Source organism: Pristiophorus japonicus, unplaced genomic scaffold (genome assembly GCF_044704955.1).
Source record: "Pristiophorus japonicus isolate sPriJap1 unplaced genomic scaffold, sPriJap1.hap1 HAP1_SCAFFOLD_190, whole genome shotgun sequence".
Classification (NCBI taxonomy): domain Eukaryota; kingdom Metazoa; phylum Chordata; class Chondrichthyes; family Pristiophoridae; genus Pristiophorus; species Pristiophorus japonicus.
Window position 1 is genome coordinate 1,123,753 of NW_027251590.1, and position 20,540 is coordinate 1,144,292.

Consider the following 20,540-nt stretch of genomic DNA (forward strand, 5'->3'; position numbering starts at 1 on the left):
CAGTGGATTGGAAAACCTGAAACGCAACGCCCCTATTCAACAAGGGAGAGAGATAGAAAGCAGGAAACTATAGACCAGTTAGCCTAACATCTATCATTGTGAAAATGCTGGAGTCCATTATTAAGGAAATAGTAGCAGGACATTTAGAAAATCATAACACAATCAAGCAGAGATAGCATGGTTTTAGGAAAGGGAAATCACGTTTGACAAATTTGCCCGAGTTCTTTGAGGATGAAAGTAATAAGTAATCAAAAAGTGACGTCACAGCCAATGAGGTAAGTGATTGGCTGGTGATTGGCGAGTAGCTTTTCTTTTCTTTTTTATATCAGTAAGTGAACTGTAACATTGTTATTACCAATTTAAGGGTATCTAAGGTTAAGACATGGCAGGAGAGCTCGGCCATGTGATATGCTCCTCCTGTACCATGTGGGAACTCGGGGACACTTCCGGTGTCCCTGGGCGCTACGTGTGTGGGAAGTGTATCCGCCTCGAGCTCTTGACGGTCCGCGTTGCGGAATTGGAGCCGAGGGTGGATTCACTCTGCAGCATCCATGATGCTGAGAATGACGTGAGTATCACGTGTAGTGAGTTGGTCTTACCGCAGGAGAAGGGTCCACAGCCAGATAGGGAATGGAAGACCAGCAGGAAGAGCAGTGCAAGAAAGATAGTGCAGGGGTCCCCTGTGGTCATCCCCCTGCAAAACAGATACACTGCTTTGGGTACTGTTGGGGAGGATGACTCATCAGGGGAGGGCAGCAGCAGCCAAGTTCATGACACTGTGGCTGGCTCTGCTGCACAGGAGGGCAGGAAAAAGATTGGGAGCACGATAGTGATAGGGGATTCGATGGTAAGGGGAATAGATAGGCGTTTCTGCGGACGCAACCGAGACTCCAGGATGGTATGTTGCCTCCCTGGTGCAAGGGTCAAGGATGTCTCGGAGCGGGTGCAGGACATTCTGAAATGGGAGGGAGAACAGCCAGTTGTCGTGGTGCACATTGGTACCAACGACATAGGTAAAAAAAGGGATGAGGTCCTACGAAAAGAATTTAAGGAGCTAGGAGCTAAATTAAAAAGTAGGACCTCAAAAGTAGTAATCTCGGGATTGCTACCAGTGCCACGTGCTAGTCAGAGTAGGAATCGCAGGATAGCGCAGATGAATACATGGCTTGAGCAGTGGTGCAGCAGGGAGGGATTCAAATTCTTGGGGCATTGGAACCGGTTCTGGGGGAGGTGGGACCAGTACAAACCGGACGGTCTGCACCTGGGCAGGACCGGAACCAATGTCCTAGGGGGAGTGTTTGCTAGTGCTGTTGGGGAGGAGTTAAACTAATATTGCAGGGGGATGGGAACCTATGCAGGGAGACAGAGGGAGACAAAAATGAGGCAAAAGCAAAAGACAGAAAGGAGATGAGGAAAAGTGGAGGGCAGAGAAACCCAAGGCAAAGAACAAAAAGGGCCACTGTACAGCAAAATTCTAAAAGGACAAAGGGTGTTAAAAAAGCAAGCCTGAAGGCTTTGTGTCTTAATGCAAGGAGTATCCGCAATAAGGTGGATGAATTAACTGTGCAAATAGATGTTAACAAATATGATGTGATTGGGATTACGGAGACGTGGCTCCAGGATGATCAGGGCTGGGAACTCAACATCCAGGGGTATTCAACATTCAGGAAGGATAGAATAAAAGGAAAAGGAGGTGGGGTAGCATTGCTGGTTAAAGAGGAGATTAATGCAATAGTTAGGAAAGACATTAGCTTGGATGATGTGGAATCTATATGGGTAGAGCTGCAGAACACTAAAGGGCAAAAATCATTAGTGGGAGCTGTGTACAGACCTCCAAACAGTAGTAGTGATGTTGGGGAGGGCATCAAACAGGAAATTAGGAGTGCATGCAATAAAGGTGCAGCAGTTATAATGGGTGACTTTAATATGCACATAGATTGGGCCAGCCAAACTGGAAGCAATACGATGGAGGAGGATTTCCTGGAGTGCATAAGGGATGGTTTTCTAGACCAATATGTCGAGGAACCAACTAAGGGGGAGGCCATCTTAGACTGGGTGTTGTGTAATGAGAGAGGATTAATTAGCAATCTCATTGTGCGAGGCCCCTTGGGGAAGAGTGACCATAATATGGTGGAATTCTGCATTAGGATGGAGAATGAAACAGTTAATTCAGAGACCATGGTCCAGAACTTAAAGAAGGGTAACTTTGAAGGTATGAGGCATGAATTGGCTAAGATAGATTGGCTAATGATACTTAAGGGGTTGACTGTGGATGGGCAATGGCAGACATTTAGAGACCGCATGGATGAATTACAACAATTGTACATTTCTGTCTGGCGTAAAAATAAAAAAGGGAAGGTGGCTCAACCGTGGCTATCTAGGGAAATCAGGGATAGTATTAAAGCCAAGGAAATGGCATACAAATTGGCCAGAAATAGCAGCGAACCTGGGGACTGGGAGAAATTTAGAACTCAGCAGAGGAGGACAAAGGGTTTGATTAGGGCAGGGAAAATGGAGTACGAGAAGAAGCTTGCAGGGAACATTAAGGCGGATTGCAAAAGTTTCTATAGGTATGTAAAGAGAAAAAGGTTAGTAAAGACAAATGTAGGTCCCCTGCAGTCAGAATCAGGGGAAGTCATAACGGGGAACAAAGAAATGGCAGACCAATTGAACAAGTACTTTGGTTCAGTATTCACTAAGGAGGACACAAACAACCTTCCGGATATAAAAGTGGTCAGAGGGTCTAGTAAGGAGGAGGAACTGAGGGAAATCTTTATTAGTCGGGAAATTGTGTTGGGGAAATTGATGGGATTGAAGGCCGATAAATCCCCAGGGCCTGATGGACAGCATCCCAGAGTACTTAAGGAGGTGGCCTTGGAAATAGCGGATGCATTGACAGTCATTTTCCAACATTCCATTGACTCTGGATCAGTTCCTATCGAGTGGAGGGTAGCCAATGTAACCCCACTTTTTAAAAAAGGAGGGAGAGAGAAAGCAGGGAATTATAGACCGGTCAGCCTGATCTCAGTAGTGGGTAAAATGATGGAATCAATTATTAAGGATGTCATAGCAGCGCATTTGGAAAATGGTGACATGATAGGTCCAAGTCAGCATGGATTTGTGAAAGGGAGATCATGCTTGACAAATCTTCTGGAATTTTTTGAGGATGTTTCCAGCAGAGTGGACAAGGGAGAACCAGTTGATGTGGTATATTTGGACTTTCAGAAGGCTTTCGACAAGGTCCCACACAGGAGATTAATGTGCAAAGTTAAAGCACATGGGATTGGGGGTAGTGTGCTGACGTGGATTGAGAACTGGTTGTCAGACAGGAAGCAAAGAGTAGGAGTAAATGGGTACTTTTCGGAATGGCAGGCAGTGACTAGTGGGGTACCGCAGGGTTCTGTGCTGGGGCCCCAGTTGTTTACATTGTACATTAATGATTTAGACGAGGGGATTAAATGTAGTATCTCCAAATTTGCGGATGACACTAAGTTGGGTGGCAGTGTGAGCTGCGAGGAGGATGCTATGAGAGTGCAGAGTGACTTGGATAGGTTAGGTGAGTGGGCAAATGCGTGGCAGATGAAGTATAATGTGGATAAATGTGAGGTTATCCACTTTGGTGGTAAAAACAGAGAGACAGACTATTATCTGAATGGTGACAGATTAGGAAAAGGGAAGGTGCAACGAGACCTGGGTGTCATGGTACATCAGTCATTGAAGGTTGGCATGCAGGTACAGCAGGCGGTTAAGAAAGCAAATGGCATGTTGGCCTTCATAGTGAGGGGATTTGAGTACAGGGGCAGGGAGGTGTTGCTGCAGTTGTACAAGGCCTTGGTGAGGCCACACCTGGAGTATTGTGTACAGTTTTGGTCTCCTAACTTGAGGAGGGACATTCTTGCTGTTGGGGGAGTGCAGCGGGGATTCACCGGACCGATTCCCGGGATGGTGGGACTGACCTGTCGGGAGAGACTGGATCGGCTGGGCTTGTATTCGCTGGGGTTCGGAGGAGTGAGAGGGGATCTCATGGAAACGTTTAAAATTCTGACGGGTTTGGACAGGTTGGATGCAGGAAGAATGTTCCCAATGTTGGGGAAGTCCAGAACCAAAGGTCACAGTCTAAGGATAAGGGGTGGGCCATTTGGGACCGAGATAAGGAGAAACTTCTTCACCCAGAGAGTGGTGAACCTGTGGAATTCTCTACCACAGAAAGTAGTTGAGGCCAATTCACTAAATATTTTCAAAAGGGAGTTAGATGAAGTCCTTACTACTTGGGGGATCAAGGGGTATGGTGAGAAAGCAGGAAGGGGGTACTGAAGTTGCATGTTCAGCCATGAACTCATTGAATGGCGGTGCAGGCTAGAAGGGCTGAATAGCCTACTCCTGCACCTATTTTCTATGTTTCTATGTAACGAGCAGGGTGGATGAAGAGGAACCAGTAGAGGTTGTGTGTTTGGATTTCCAGAAGGCATTCGATAAGGTGCCAGATAAAAGGCCAGATTCTGCACAATATAAGAGCTCACAAGGTTGGGGGAAACATATTAGCATCGATATAGGATTGGCTAACTAACAGAAAATAGAGAGTCGGGATAAATGGGTCATTTTCAGGTTGGCAAACTGAAAGTAGTGGGGTGCCATATGGATCAGTGCTATTTACAATCTATATTAATGACTTGGATGAAGGGACCGAGTGCACTGCAGCCAAATATGCTGCTGATAGAAAGATAGGTGGGAAAGCAAGTTGTGAGGAGGACGCAAAGAATCTGTAAACGGATATAGACAGGTTAAGTGAGTGGGCAAAAATTTGGCAGATGGAGTATAATGTGGGAAAATGTGAGGTTATCCACTTTGGTAGGAAAAATAAAAAAGCAAATTATTATTTAAATGGGGATTACAAAATGCTGCAGTATGGAGGGATCTGGGGGTCCTTGTGCATGAAACATAAAACGTTAGCATGCAGGTACAGCAAGTAATCAGGAAGGCAAATGGAATATTGGCCTTTATTGCAAGGGGGATGGAGTATAAAAGTAGAGAAGTCTTGCTTTAATTTGTCAAACGTATTGGTGAGACCTGGAGTACTGCGCATAGTTTTGGTCTCCTTATTTAAGGAGGGATATACTTGCATTGGAGGCAGTTCAGAGAAGGTTCACTCGGTTGATTCCTGAGATGAAGGGGTTTTCTTATGAAGAAAGCTTGAGCAGGTTGGGCCTATACTCATTGGAGTTTCGAAGAATGAGAGGTGACCTTATTGAAACGTATAAGATTCTGAGGGGGCTTGACAGGGCAGATGCAGAGAGGATGTTTCCCCTCGTGGGGGAATCGAGAATAAGGGGCCGCCTATTTAAAACGGAAATGCGGAGGAATTTCTTCTCTCAGAGGGTCGTGAATCTTTGGAATTCTCTACCCCAGATAGCTGTGGAGGCTGAGTCATTCAATATATTTAAAGGGGAGATAGACAGATTTTTGAACTATCGGGGAGTCAAGAGTTATGGGGAGCAGGCAGGAAAGTGGGGTTGAGGTCAAGATCAGATCAGCCATGATTTTATTGAATGGCAGAGCAAACTCAGGGATCAAACGGCCTACTCCCGCTCCTATTTCTTATTGTTAATCTGTGAACCTTGACCTGAACGTTCCAAAATGTTGTTGATTTTGAGGAATGGAAAAAATATCTAAGCATCGATAAATGCATCACCTAACATCTCCAACTGAGCTAACCTGCTCTAACTACGTCTAGTATTTGTGTCAGCTGTGACTCAGTGGGTAACACCCTTACCTCTGAATCACAAGGTTGTGGATTGAAGTCACACTCCAGAGACATGAGCACAAAAATCTCGGCTGATGCTCCAGTGCAGTACTGAGGGACTGCTGCACTGTCGGAGGTGCTGTCTTTTGGATGAGATGTTAAACCGAGGCCCCGTCTGCTCCCTCAGGTGGCCGTAAAAGATCCCATTGCAATATTTCAAGCAGAACAGGGGAGTTATCCCCTATGTCCTGGCCAATAGCTTCCCTTATCAGTAAAACAGATTATCTGGTCATTATCACATTGTAAATTGGTTGCTGCGTTTCCTACACTACCACAGTGACTATACTTCAAAAATAATTTAATTGGCTGTAAAGTGCTTTGGGGCATCTGGTGGTGGTGAAAGGTGCGAAATAAATGGAAATCTTTCTTTTTATTTTCGGTATGTCTTTTATTACTCTACTTTCTCCCATTGTGCCTCCTTTTGTCTGCTGTCACTTCCCCACCTCCTCTTCCCCACCCAACTTTACCATTCATTTCTTGTGTACATGGTCTCTCTCTCTCTCTCTTCTTTCCCTCACTCTATCGCTCCCTATAAGCTGTCCATCTGCCATATCTCCCAGTCCTGATCAAGTGCTCTCCCTGACCCATCACCATTTCTCCTTCCTTTATAGACAACAACAACTTTCATTGATATAGCGCCTTTAAGAACATAAGAGTTATGAGCAGGAATAGGCCATACGGCCCCTCGAGCCTGCTCCACCATTCAATAAGATCACGGCTGATCATCGATCTCAACTCCACTTTCCCGCCCGATCTCCATATCCCTCGATTCCCCAAATCTCCAAAAATTTATCTATCTCAGCCTTGAAATAACACTGTAAAATGGGCCCTGGTGCTTCACAGGAGCATTATCAGATAGAATTTGACACCGAGCTACATAACGAGATGTTAGAAAAGGTGACCAAAAACTTCGTCAAAGAGATACATTTTAAAAGAGGGTTAAAAAGGAAAAGAGTGGCTAAAGTAAATAGTGGTCCACTGGAGGATAGAAACATAGAAATTTACAGCACAGAAGGAGGCCATTTCGGCCCATCGTGTCCGCGCTGGCCCACAAAAAGCCTTGATCAGCAGCCTAAAGGTTACATATAAACCTATGAACTATGACGGAAAGGCAAAGAGCACCCAGCCAACCAGACCACCCAACACAACTGCGACACCCCTTACACTGAAAACATCTACACTCCAACTGGTGCCATGTGATCTCCTGGGAAAGGCAAAAAACAAATAAAAACCCAGGCCAATTTAGGGAGAAAGAAATCTGGGAAAATTCCTCTCCGACCCATCCAGGCGCTCGGAACTAGTCCAGGAGATCACCCTAGCCGCATTAGATTCCCTGCAGTACTTACCATCGTATCTGCGCCGTCCAACAAAAGGTCATCCAGTCTAATCCCAATTACCAGCTCTAGGTCCGTAATCCTGCAGGTTACGGCACTTCAAGTGCCCATCGAATCATCTCTTGAAAGTGGTGAGGGTTTCTGCATCCACCACTCTTCCAGGCAGCGAGTTGCAGATCCCCACAACCCTCTGCGTAAAGAAGTCCCCCCCTCAAATCCCCTCTAAACCTTCCACCAACCACCTTAAAACTATGCCCCCTCGTAATAGACCCCTACACCAATGACAATAGACCTTTACTATCCACTATGTCCAGGCCCCTCAATATTTTGTACACCTCAATGAGGTCTCCTCTCAACCTCCTCTGTTCCAATGAGAACAAACCCAGCCTATCCAATCTGTCCTCATAACTAAGATTCTCCATTCCAGACAGCATTCTAGTCAATCTCCTCTGCACCCGCTCTAGTGCAATTACGTCCTTCCTATAATACGGCGACCAGAACTGCACACAATACTCCTGCTGTGGCCTAACCAAAGTATTATACAATTTAAGCATAACCTCCCTGCTCATATATTCTATGCCTCGGCCAATAAAGGCAAGTGTTCAGTTTGCTTTCTTAACCACCTGGCCTGCTACTTTCAGGGATCTGTGGACAAGCACTCCAAGGTCCCTTTGTTCATCTACACTATTAAGTGGCCTACCACTTAATGGATATACCCTTTCCTTATTAGCCCTCCCAAAGTGCATCACCTCACACTTCTCTGAATTAAATTCCATTTGCCACTGCTCTGCCCACCTGACCAGTAGATTGATATTCTCCTGCAGTCCATGACTTTCCTCTTCATTATCAACCACACAGCCAATTTTAGTGTCATCTGCAAACTTCTGAATCATACTCCCTATATTTAAATCTAAATCGTTGATATATACCACAAAAAGCAAGGGACCCAATACTGGGCCCTGCGGAACCCCATTGGAAACATCCTTCCAGTCACAAAAACATCCATCAATCATTATCCTTTGCTTCTTACATCCGAGCCAATTTTGGATCCAACTTGACACTTTGCCCTGGATCCCACGGGCTTTAAGCTTCATGACCAGCCTACAATGCGGGACCTTATCAAAAGCCTTGTTAAAGCCTATATACACTACATCGTACGCACTACCCTCATCGACCCTCCTGGTTACCTCTTCAAAAAATTCAATCAGGTTAGTCAAACACGACCTTCCCTTAACACATCCGTGCTGACTGTCCCTAATTAATCCTTGCCTATCCAAATGTAGATTTATCCTGTCTTTCAGGATTTTTTCCAATAATTTTCCCACCACTGAGGTTAGGCTGACAGGCCTGTAATTACTCGGCCTATCCCTTTCTCCCTTCTTAAACAAGGGTACTACATTAGCAGTCCTTCAATCCTCCAGCACCATGCTCATATCCAAAGAGAACTGGAAAATGATGGTCAAGGCCTCTGCTATTTCCTCTTTTACTTCGCTCAACAGCCTGGGATTATTTCATCCGGGCCTGGGGACTTGTCTACTTTCAAAGCTGCTAAACCCCTTAATACTTTCTCTCTCACTATATTTATTTCATCCAAAATATCACACTCCTCCTCTACAGCAGTATCTACATTACCTCTTTCCTTTGTGAAAACAGATGCAAAGTATTCGTTAAGAATCCTACCAACATGTTCTGCCTCCACACAGATTACCTTCATGGTCTCTAATAGGCCCTACCCTTTCTTTATTTATCCTCTTGCTCTTAATATATTTATAGAACATCTTGGGGTTGTCCTTAATTTTACTGGCCAAGAATTTCTCGTGCTCTCTTTTAGCATTCCTAATCTCCTTTAGCATTCCTAATCTCCTTTTTAATTTTGCCTCTTAACTTTCCATATTCCTTTAAAGATTCTATAGTTTTTAGCCGTTGATGTATGACATAAGCGTCCCTTTTTTTCTTAATCCTCCCCTGTAAGTCCCTAGACATCCAGGGGGCTCGAGAATTATTTTTCCCAGCCTTTTTCTTTAAGGGCACATGTTTGACCTGAGCATTCCGGATCTCCTCCTCAAATACCTCCCACTGATTTACCCACAAGTAGCTGTTTCCAGTCCACTATGGCCAAATCATTCCTTAATTTAGCAAAATTAGCTTTTCCCCAATTCGGAACTTTTATTCCAGGCCTATTCTTGTCCTTATCCATAACCAACTTGAATCTGACTGAACTATGGTCACTGGCACCCAAGTGCTCCCCGACTAATACCCCTTCAACCTGCCCAGCTTCATTCCTCAAAACTAAATCCAAGACCGCCCCTTCTCGTGTTGGATGTACGACATACTGACTAAAAATATTCTCTTGAATGCATCTCAAGAATTCCGCACCCTCTATACCCTTCACACTAAATTTGTTCCAATCAATATTTGGATAGTTAAAATCCCTTACTATTACTACCCTATAGTTTTTAGACTTCACAGCAATTTGCCTAAATATTTGCTCCTCTATCTCCCTCCCACTGTTTGGGGGTCTATAATACATGCCCAGCAGTGTGATCGCCCTTTTTTATTTTTCAATTTGACCCATATGGCCTCATTTGATGATCCCTCTAACATATCATCCCTCCTCACCGCTGTAATAGTTTCTTTAATCAACCCCGCCCCCCCTCCTTTTTACCCCCCTCTCTATCTTGTCTAAAAATCCTGTAGCCAGGAATATTAATCTGCCAAACCTGCCCCTCTTTCAGCCATGTTTTTGTAATGGCTATAATGTCATACTCCCAAGTGTCTACCTGTGCTCTTAGCTCATCCGTCTTATTCGCTATACTCCTTGCATTAAAGTATATACCATTTAGCACAGGAAGACCTCCTTGCTTACTACTTACTAACCCCTGTTTCCTCTGTCTTACAGATTCACTTTCTAAATTCTTGCTATCCAATTTCTGCTTTACTTCCTTCCCTATTGAATCTATTCTCTGGTTCCCATCCCCCTGCCAAGCTAGTTTAAACACTCCCCAACAGCACTAGCAAAACTCCCCGCGAGGATATTGGTCCCGGCGCTGTTGAGGTGCAACCCATTCGGTTTGTACAGGTCCCATCTCCCCCAGAAGCGGTCCCAGTGCCTCAAGAATTTAAAGCCCTCCCTCCTACACCAATTTTCCAGCCACACATTCATCCTCTCTATCCTTCTATTCTTGTACTCATTAGCACATGGCACCGGTAGTAACCTGGAGATTACTACCCTTTAATTTTCTTCTAACTCCCTAAATTCTTCCTGTAGGACCTCATCCCTAATTTTACCTATGTCGTTGGTCCCGATATGGACCACGACCTCTAACTGCTTACCATCCTCCCAACCCCCCCGCCCCCAGGATGCCCTGCGTCCGTTCTGTGACAACCTTGACCCTGGCACCAGGGAGGCACAAAACCATTCAGGAGTCATGTCTACGGCCGCAGAAACGCCTGTCTGTTCCCCTAACTCTAGAATCCCCGATCACTGGGGCCCTTTTGTTCTTCATCCCTCCCCCGTGCAGCTGAGCCGCCCGTGGTGCCTTGGAATTGGCTCTCCCCAGAGGCTCCATTGTCTTTACCGATACTCAGAAGTGAATATCGGTTTGAAAGCGAGATGGACTCACGGGGGACTCCTGCACTACCTGCCTCGCGTTCTTACTACATCTGGTGGTCACCCATTTCCCCTCCGCCTGCACGCCTTTAAGCTGCGGGGTGACCACCTCCTGAAAGGTGCTGTCCACGTAGCTCTCAGCCTCGCGGATGCATCTTACTGACTCCACCCGCTGCTCCAGCTCCAAAACGCGGAGCTCAAGCAGTTGAAGCTGGAGACACCTCCTGCACACATGGTTGTCTATCCAGGACTTCCCACATGCCGCAGGATGTTCACTCCATGGGATTGAGCTGCACTGCATCCCTCTAGTTAGCCTTATCTAGTTTAAAATCTACTTAAAAAGAAATAGAGAAAAGAGAGCTACTCACCAACCCAATGAGACTGGGGAATTAATAATGGAGAACAGGGAAATGGCAGAGACATTGAACAAATATTTTGTCTCGGTCTTCACGGTAGAAGACACTAAAAACATCCCAATAGTGATAATCAAGGGACTATAGGTATGGAGGAACTTAATACAATCACTAATGAAGTAGTACTAGGTAAAATAATGGGACTAAAGGCGGACAAGTCCCCTGGACCTGAAGCCTTACATCCTAGGGACTTAAGAGAAATGGCTGCAGAGATAATGGATGCATTGGTTGTAATCTACTAAAATTCCCTGGATTCTGGGGTGGTCCCAGCAGATTGGAAAACTGCAATGTAACGCCCCTATTTAAAAAAGGCAGACAAAAAGCATGAAACTATAGACCAGTTAGCCTAACATGTGTCGTTGGGAAAATGCTGGAGTCCATTATTAAGGAAGCAGTAGTGAGACATTTGGAAAAGCATGATTTAATCAAGCAGAGTCAGCATGGTTTTATGAAAGGGAAATCATGTTTGACAAATTTGCTGGAGTTCTGCAGGATGTAACGAGCAGGGTGGATAAGGGGGAACCAGTGGAAGTGGTGTATTTGGATTTCCAGAAGGCATTCGATAAGATGCCACACAAGATAAAAGTTCATGGGGTTGAGGGTAATATATTAGCATGGATAGAGGATTGACTAACTAACAGAAAACAGAGAGGCGGGATAAATGGGTAATTTTCCAGTTGGCAAACAGTGTCTAGTGGGGTGCCGCAGGGATCGGTGCTGGGTCCTCAACTATTTACAATATATATAAATAACTTGGATGAAGGGACCGAGTGTAATGTAGCCAAGTTTGCTAATGATACAAAGATGGGTGGGAAACCAAATTGTGAGGAAGACACAAAAAATCTGCAAAGGGATATAGACAGGCTAAGTGAGTGGGCAAAAATTTGCCAGATGGAGTATAATGTTGGAAAGTATGAGGTTATGCACTTCGGCAGAAAAAAATCAAAGAGCAAGTTATTATTTAAATAGAGAAAAAATGCGAAGTGCTGCAGTACAACAGGACCTGGGGGTCCTGATGCATGAAACACAAAAGGTTAGTATGCAGATACAGCAAGTGATCAGGAAGGCCAATGGAATGTTGGCCTTTATTGCAAGAGGGATAGAATATAAAAGCAGAGAAGTCCTGGTACAACTGTACAGGGTGTTGATGAGGCCACACCTAGAGCACTGCGTACAGTTTTGGTCTCCGTGTTTGAGGAAGGATATGCTTGCATTGGAGGCTGTTCAGAGAAGGTTCACTTGGTTGATTCCGGAGATGAGAGGGTTGGATTATGAGGATAGGTTGAGCCTATACTCATTGGAGTTCAGAAGAATGAGAGATGATCTTATTGAACCATATAAGATAATGATGGGGATGGACAAGGTGGATGCAGAGAGGATATTTCCACTCATAGGGGAAACTAAAACTCGGGGGACATAGTCTTAGAATAAGAGGCCGCCCATTTAGAACTGAGATGAGGAGAAATTTCTTCTCTGAGGGTTGTAAATATGTGTAATTCTCTGCCCCAGAGAGCTGTGGAGGCTGGGTCATTTTATATATTTAAGATGGAGATAGACAGATTTTTGAGCGATAAGGGATTAAAGGGTTATGGGGAGCGGGCAGGGAAGTGGAGCTGAGTCCATGATCAGATCAGCCATGATGTTATTGAATGGCGGAGCAGGCTCGATGGGCCAAATGGCCGACTCCTGCTCCTATTTCTTATGTTCTTAGGGTCTTAAAGGAGGAGGGAGAGGTTTATGGAGGGAATTCTGGAGCTTAGGGCCCAGGCAGCTGAAGGCATGGCCACCAATGGTGGTGTGATTAAAATCGGGAATGCACAAGAGGCCAGAATTGGGGGAGCACAGAGATCCTGGAGGGTTGTAGGGCTGGAGGAGGTTACAGAAATAGGGAGGGGCGAGGCCACGGAGGGATTTGGAAACAAGGATGAGAATTTTTAAATTGAGGCATCGTGCTCAGTCATAATTTCTGCTACATTTTTTTAAATATTTAAAGATTTTTAAAAATCTTTGAAGGTGGAAGGACAGGTTAACAAAGCTGTTAATAAAGCGTAAAGGATCCTGGACTTTATAAATGGAGGCACAGAGTACTAAAGCCGGGAAGTTATGCTAAACCGATATAAAACACTAGCTCGACCCCAGCTGGAGGAGTGTGTCCCATTCTGGGCACACTTTAGGAAGGACACAAAGGCTTTGGAGAGGGTACAGAAGAGATTTACTGGAATGATGTCACTGAAGTCCCTCATCCCTGGCATGGGGAGAGACTAGAGAAGCTGGGATTGTTCTCCTTGGAGCAGAGAAGGCCAAGAGGAGATTTGATAGAGGTGTTTAAAATCATGAAGAGTTTAGATAGGATAAAGAGAGAGAAGCTGTTTCCAATGGCTGATAACCAGAGGGCACAGATTTGGTGATTGGCAAAAACAGAGGTTACATGAGGAAAATCATTTTCAAACAAGGAGTGGTTAGGATTTGGAACGCACTGCTTGACAGGGTGGTGGAGACAGATTCAATAGTAGCCTTCAAAAGTGAATTGGATAAAGTGAAGCAGAATGATATTGCAGCGATTTGGGGAAAGAGCAGGGGAGCGGGGTAACTGGATTGCTCCCCGAAAGAGCTGGCGCAGACTCGATGGGCCGAATGGCCCCCTTCAGTGCTGTAATATTCTATGATTCTAGAATTCTTTACAGGCGCTCCCTGCTCGTAATTATTTCACCTTCATTTACAGACGCTCCCTGACCCATCACCATTTATCTTTTATTTACAGACTCTTCCTGCTCAGTCACCATTGCTCCTTTATTTACAGACGCTCCCTGGTCCATTACTATTTCTCTTTGATTTACAGACGCTCCCTGAGAGTTTGACACAAGACCGCTCCTTCAGGCTGGAGCGAACCTGGGACCCGGCAGGCAGGTAGAGAATGTTCCCCGGTTTATATCCGGGCCCTCCCCCCCCGGTGCGGGGAGAATGTTCCCCGGTTTATATCTGGGCACCACGCCCCCCCCCCCCGGTGTGGGGAGGACGTTTCTCGGTTTATATCCAGGCCCGGGGCTCCCCCCTGGTGTGAGGAGGACGTTCCCCGGTTTATATCCGGGCCCGGGGCCCCCCGGTGTGGGGAGGATGTTCCCCGGTTTATATCCGGGCCCGGGGCCCCCCAGTGTGGGGAGGATGTTCCCCGGTTTATATCCGGGCCCGGGGCCCCCCGGTGTGGGGAGGATCTTCCCCGGTTTATATCCGGGCCCGGGGCCCCCCGGTGTGGGGAGGATGTTCCCCGGTTTATATCCAGGCCCGGGGCCCCCCGGTGTGGGGAGAATGTTCCCCGGTTTATATCCAGGCCCGGGGCCCCCCGGTGTGGGGAGAATGTTCCCCGGTTTATATCCGGGCCCGAGGCCCCCCGGTGTGGGGAGAATGTTCCCCGGTTTATATCCGGGCCCCCCCTCTCCCCAGTGTGGGGAGGATGTTCCCCGGTTTATATCCGGGCCCGGGGCCCCCCGGTGTGGGGAGGATGTTCCCCGGTTTATATCCAGGCCCGGGGCCCCCCGGTGTGGGGAGGATGTTCCCCGGTTTATATCCGGGCCCGGGGCCCCCCGGTGTGGGGAGAATGTTCCCCGGTTTATATCCAGGCCCGGGGCCCCCCGGTGTGGGGAGGATGTTCCCCGGTTTATATCCGGGCCCGGGGCCCCCCGGTGTGGGGAGAATGTTCCCCGGTTTATATCCGGGCCCCCCGGTGTGGGGAGGATGTTCCCCGGTTTATATCCGGGCCCCCCCTCCCCCCGGTGTGGGGAGAATGTTCCCCGGTTTATATCCGGGCCCCCCGGTGTGGGGAGAATGTTCCCCGGTTTATATCCGGGCCCGGGGCCCCCCGGTGTGGGGAGGATGTTCCCCGGTTTATATCCCCCCCCCCCCCCCCGGTGTGGGGAGGATGTTCCCCGGTTTATATCCTCCCCCCGGTGTGGGGAGAATGTTCCCCGGTTTATATCCGGGCCCGGGGCCCCCCGGTGTGGGGAGGATGTTCCCCGGTTTATATCCCCCCGGTGTGGGGAGAATGTTCCCCGGTTTATATCCCCCCCGGTGTGGGGAGAATGTTCCCCGGTTTATATCCCCCCCCCGGTGTGGGGAGGATGTTCCCCGGTTTATATCCGGGCCCGGGGCCCCCCGGTGTGGGGAGGATGTTCCCCGGTTTATATCCCCCCGGTGTGGGGAGAATGTTCCCCGGTTTATATCCCCCCCGGTGTGGGGAGAATGTTCCCCGGTTTATATCCCCCCCGGTGTGGGGAGAATGTTCCCCGGTTTATATCCCCCCCGGTGTGGGGAGAATGTTCCCCGGTTTATATCCCCCCCCGGTGTGGGGAGAATGTTCCCCGGTTTATATCCCCCCCCCGGTGTGGGGAGAATGTTCCCCGGTTTATATCCCCCCCCGGTGTGGGGAGGATGTTCCCCGGTTTATATCTGGGCCCGGGGCTGCACTCGGTGTTGTTGTCCCCAGCGTTTCTTTAACCCACTCCCTGGAGCTCGCTCACCTCCTGCGTCAGCATCTGCCACCGCCGCCTGCACATGCTCAGCTCACACTGCCCGGGTGATTGACGGCAGCTCCCCACCAATAGGAAGAGCGGGACGGCGCTGCAGGACCGAGTGGGCGGTTGGTCCACCAACCAATCGGAGTGTGAGGGGCGGGGCTTGCGGCAGGCTGCAACTAGTCGGGTGCCGCAAGGGTCAGTGCTGGGGCCTCAGCTATTTACAACCTATATTAATGACCTAGATGAAGGGACCGAGTGTAATATTTGCTGACGACATAAAGCTCGGTGGGACAGTAAGCAATGAGCAGAACACAAGAGTGCAAAGAGATATAGGCAGACGATGTGAATGGGCAGTAAGGTGGCAGATTGAGTATAATGTAGGGAAATGTGAGGTTATTCACTTTGGCAGGAAGAATAGAAAATTATCTTTTAAATGGTGAGAAACTTTTAAATGTTGGTGTTCAGAGAGATTTGGGTGTTCTCGTGCAAGAAACACAGAAAGTGAGTGAGCAGGTACAGCAAGTAATAAGGAAGGCAAATGGTATGTTGTTGTTTACTGCAAAGGGCTGCAGTATAAGAGTAAGGAAGTCTTGCTACAATTGCACTGGGCCTTAGTCAGACCACACCTGGAGTACTGGGCACAGTTTTGGTCTCCTTATCTAAGGAAGGATATACTTGCTTTGGAGGCGGTTCACTACATTGATTCCTGGATGTCTTATGATGTGAGATTGTGTAGAATGGGCCTATACTCTCTGGAGTTTAGAAGAATGAGGGGTGATCTCATTGAAACATACCAGATTCTGAAAGGGATTGACAGGGTAGATGCTGAGAGGTTGATTCCCCTGGATGCAGTGTCTAGAACTAGGGGGCTCAAGATAAGAGGTAGGCCATTTAAAACAGAAATGAGGAATTTCTTCACTTAAAGGCTGAAGCCACCAGCCGTCTCCCCCAGTGCAGAATGAGATTCATTAATAACAGGAAGGATTTTTGTTTAACTACTACAAATGCATAATGAGGGGGAAATCAATCTGTACCTTTAACTAACAGCAACATGGAAAGAGGGAAATGAATGACCTTTAAACACCTGGTCCACTTGGCACTGAAGTGTCTGAAACTCATAATAGGAACTCCAGAGAAACAAAATACTGACAAATGTTAAACTGTTTGGTTGACAAAACAAATCTCGATTTCACTTTTAAAAGATAAAATTGTTTAACGGGTTCACACTGACTCACCTGATTGGCCGACTCAGGATCCACCCCTCAAGCACCGCGATTGGTTGCAGAACCCGCTGCTCCCTGGGCCCTCCGGCCTCTGAGCTCTCTTCCTGTTGGTTCCCAGGGCAATCAATCACCACTCACCAACATTACACTGACAGATGAAGTTGAGGGGTTCAGAGGAAGAACTAAAGTGAGGCAGTGAATCTGAATTAAGAAATAAATTTAGAGAAGCATGATTAAATTTATAAACTAAACTATTTAAAGTCAAATCAAATTAATTATTGCATTTAATATATTCCTTTTGGGCCAAGTGGGAAACAAGTGATGTGTGGGCTGTGCAGAGTGTCTGTGCCCGGTTACACAGCATGTCCCTGGCTCCCCGCTCCAAGTGCACATGTTTCAGCTCACATCCAACTGACTGGATAAACCTCGGCCGTCTAAACCCATCACACAAATATCAGCATTTGTGTTTAGTTCTGCTCAACCTTTATAAACACTGGTTAGGCCTCAGCTGGTGCACTGTGTTCAATTCTGGGCACCACACTTTCAGAAGGATGTCTACACCTTAGAGAGGGTGCAGAAGAGATTTACTAGAATGGTACGAAGGATGAGGGACTTCAGTTATGTGGAGATACTGGAGAAGCTGCAGTTATTCTCCTTGGAGCAGAAAAGGTTAAGAGGAGATTTGATAGAGTGTTCAAAATCATGAACGGTTTTAATAGACTAAATAAGGAGAAACACTTTCCAGTGGCAGAAGGGTCAGTAACCAGAGGACACAGAGTTCAGGTGATTGGCAAAAGAAGCAGAGGTGACATGAGGGAACATTTTATAAGCAGCGAGTTTTTGCAATCTGAAACGCACTGCCTGATAGGGTGCTGAAAGCAGATTCAATAGTAACTTTCAAACGTGAATTGGATAAATACTGAAGGGACAATATTTGCAGAGCTATGGGGAAAGAGCAGGGGAGTGGAACTAACTGGATAGCTCTACCATAGAGCCAGCACAGGCTCGATGGGCCAAATGGCCTCCTTCTGCCCCGTTTCATTCTATGAAAATGGCGGATGATCTTACCCAGAATGCTGTGACCACATATCCCCAGCATAACCAAGACCGCCTATTTCCACCTCGGTAACATCGGCCGTCTCCACCCCTGCCTCAGCTCATCCTCTGCTGAAACCCTCATCCATTCCTCGGTTACCTCTAGACTTGACTATTCCAACACACTCCAGGCTGGCCTCCCACATTCTACCCGTCGTAATCTGGAGCTCATCCAAAACTCGGCTGCCCGTGTCCTAACTCGCACCAAGTCCCGCTCACCCATCACCTCTGTGCTCGCTGACCTACATTGCCTCCCGATTAAGCAACGCTTCGATTTCTTATCCTTATTTACAAATCCCTCCATGGCCTCGCCCCTCCCTATCGCTGTTATCTCCTCCAGCCCCACAACCCCCAGCGATGTCTGCGCTCCTCTAATTCTGCCCTCTTGAGCATCCTGATTATAATCACTCAACTATCGGTGGCCGTGTCTTCTGTTGCCGAGGCCACAAGCTCTGGAACTCCCGGCCTAAACCTCTGTGCCTCTGACCTCTCTTTCCTCCTTTAAGATGCTACTTAAAACCACCTCTTTGACGAAGCTGTTGGTCACCTGCCCCAATTTCTCCATACGTCAGAAGCTCTCCGGGGGGTGGGGGGCAAGTGACATTTGCTCAATATCCGAAAGTGATCGGGGCCGAGCCGGAAAATCAGCCCAAGAGTCCCGGGCGGCCCACACCGGCCGCGAGCCGATTCCGTTTGACCGCAACCATATGATCCGCACAGCGCCTGCTTGACGGGAGGTTCTGACCAATGGGGGCTGAGTGGGCGGCGCCTGGAGGACCGAGAGTTCGGCGGGTCCTCCAACCAATCCAGGGGGCCCGAGGGGCAGGGCTTCAGGGGAACTTCACTCAGCATCAGTGCCGCACCTGCCCTTTGATGGGACAGTGTAGAGGGAGCTTTACTCTGTATCTAACCCGTGGTGTACCAGTCTTCCAGTCACAAAAACACCCATCAACCATTACAATATGCTTCCTGCTTCTGAGCCAATTTTTGATCCAACTTGCCACTTTGCCCTGGATCCCATGGGCTTTTACTTTCGTGATCAGTCTGCCATGTGGAAAATTGGCCAGGACACCGGGATAACCCCACTGCTCTTCTTCGAAATAGTGCCATGGGATATTTTACGTCAACCTGAGAGCAGTCGAGACCTCGGTTTAACCTCTCATCCGAAAGATAGTGTTTAATGAGACAGTGTCTATTGAGATCCTGATGAATCGAGTTTCTCGGTCAGATCGTAACATGATGTTTGGTCTGAGTCTCATGTTCTCCAAAGCTGTAAATCTCAATCCCACACACTCTCCCTCCTCCCTGTGCAGAAATCCAAACTTATCACACCATCTCCAACATCTTTTCCTCTGCTTCCAGTTTTTTCTCTTCCCTGAAGGTGCTGACTCTGGCTGGGTTCAGTTCTACACTCACTGGTTCCCCTCCCTCTCCTCCCCTGAAAGCACTGACTCTGGCTGGGTTCAGTTCTACACTCACTGGTTCCCCTCCCTCTCCTCCCCTGAAGGTGCTGACTCTGTCTGGGTTCAGTTCTACACTCACTGGTTCCCCTCCCTCTCCTCCCCTGAAGGTGCTGACTCTGTCTGGGTGTCTGTGATCTCGTCACCTCTTTATACACTCTGACCCTCCCTATCTATCTGTAATATCTCCCTGTTTTGGTGATGGGCTCTCCCTGACCACTCACCATTTCACCACCTTAGACAGATGCTCCCAGACTGTCACCATTTCAGGGAACCATACAGCACAGGAGACCAATCGGCCCATCGAGCCTGTCCGACTCACTGAAAGAGCCGCTCCCTGCACCTACCCCAAAACACCAGAACATTTCCCCTTTGAAACATTCATCGTTTTGAAAGTTATTATTGATGAACTTTTCAAAGTGTGGAGCCCAGAATGGGGCCCAAGCCTCAATATGTGAGGTGTAACTAGTGACTGATAAAGGTTGACCATAATCAGCTTGTTGTTGTACTCTATACTGCTATTAATCCTGGAACAGATTGATCAGCTGACCCCGCCCCTCACAGGTTTGTGGTCACCTTTAAATTGGACCATTTGCTTCAGAAAGTCTCCCATTTTTCTTGCTTCCAGAATACATTGAGTGTGGGTGTCCCTGGGAGCCTGAGGCCCTGTCCCCGCGGGCGGGCGGCCCAAAGCCGGGCCCAGCCTCTGGCCTGTTACTGGGCCCTGGGCCCTACACCAGGGGTTTATGAAGCTCACCAGCCCCACTCGCGGCTCCAATTCCTGCCCCGCGCCGACAACCCACCGTCTCGTGTCCCACATCATCCGGGCCCCACCGACTGTCGCCGCCGCCGCTCCGGGCTCAGCCCCGCCCCTCGCACACTCCGATTGGTTGGAGGACCGCCCGCCCGCTCGGTCCTCCAGCCCCGCCCCCGCTCTTCCTATTGGCCCGGAGGGAGGAGAGAGGGGGGAGGGGAGGAGAGGGGGGGAGAAAAGGAGGGGGAGGGGGGAGAAGAGGAGGGGGGAGAAGAGGAGGGAGAGGAGGGGGAGGGGGAGGGGGGAGAAAAGGAGGGAGGGGGGGAAGAAGGAGGGGGGA

General features: G+C 48.0%; 1 protein-coding gene across 2 annotated transcripts in view; it reads right to left on the reverse strand.

Moving 5' to 3' along the window:
• Positions 1-20,344, reverse strand: part of LOC139243885 (zinc finger protein 420-like) — a 109,374-nt gene extending 89,030 nt beyond the window's left edge. Inside the window, exons 1-2 of one of the 2 annotated variants that reach the window (XR_011589742.1) lie at positions 20,204-20,339; positions 16,904-17,092 (exon numbers count right to left, since the gene is read on the reverse strand). The gene's annotated coding sequence lies outside the window, so the exon portion shown is untranslated. Of the gene's footprint in view, positions 1-16,903; positions 17,093-20,203 lie in introns of both variants that reach the window. The other variant, XM_070870904.1, reaches the window with a different exon arrangement.
• Positions 20,345-20,540: the final 196 nt, after the last annotated feature.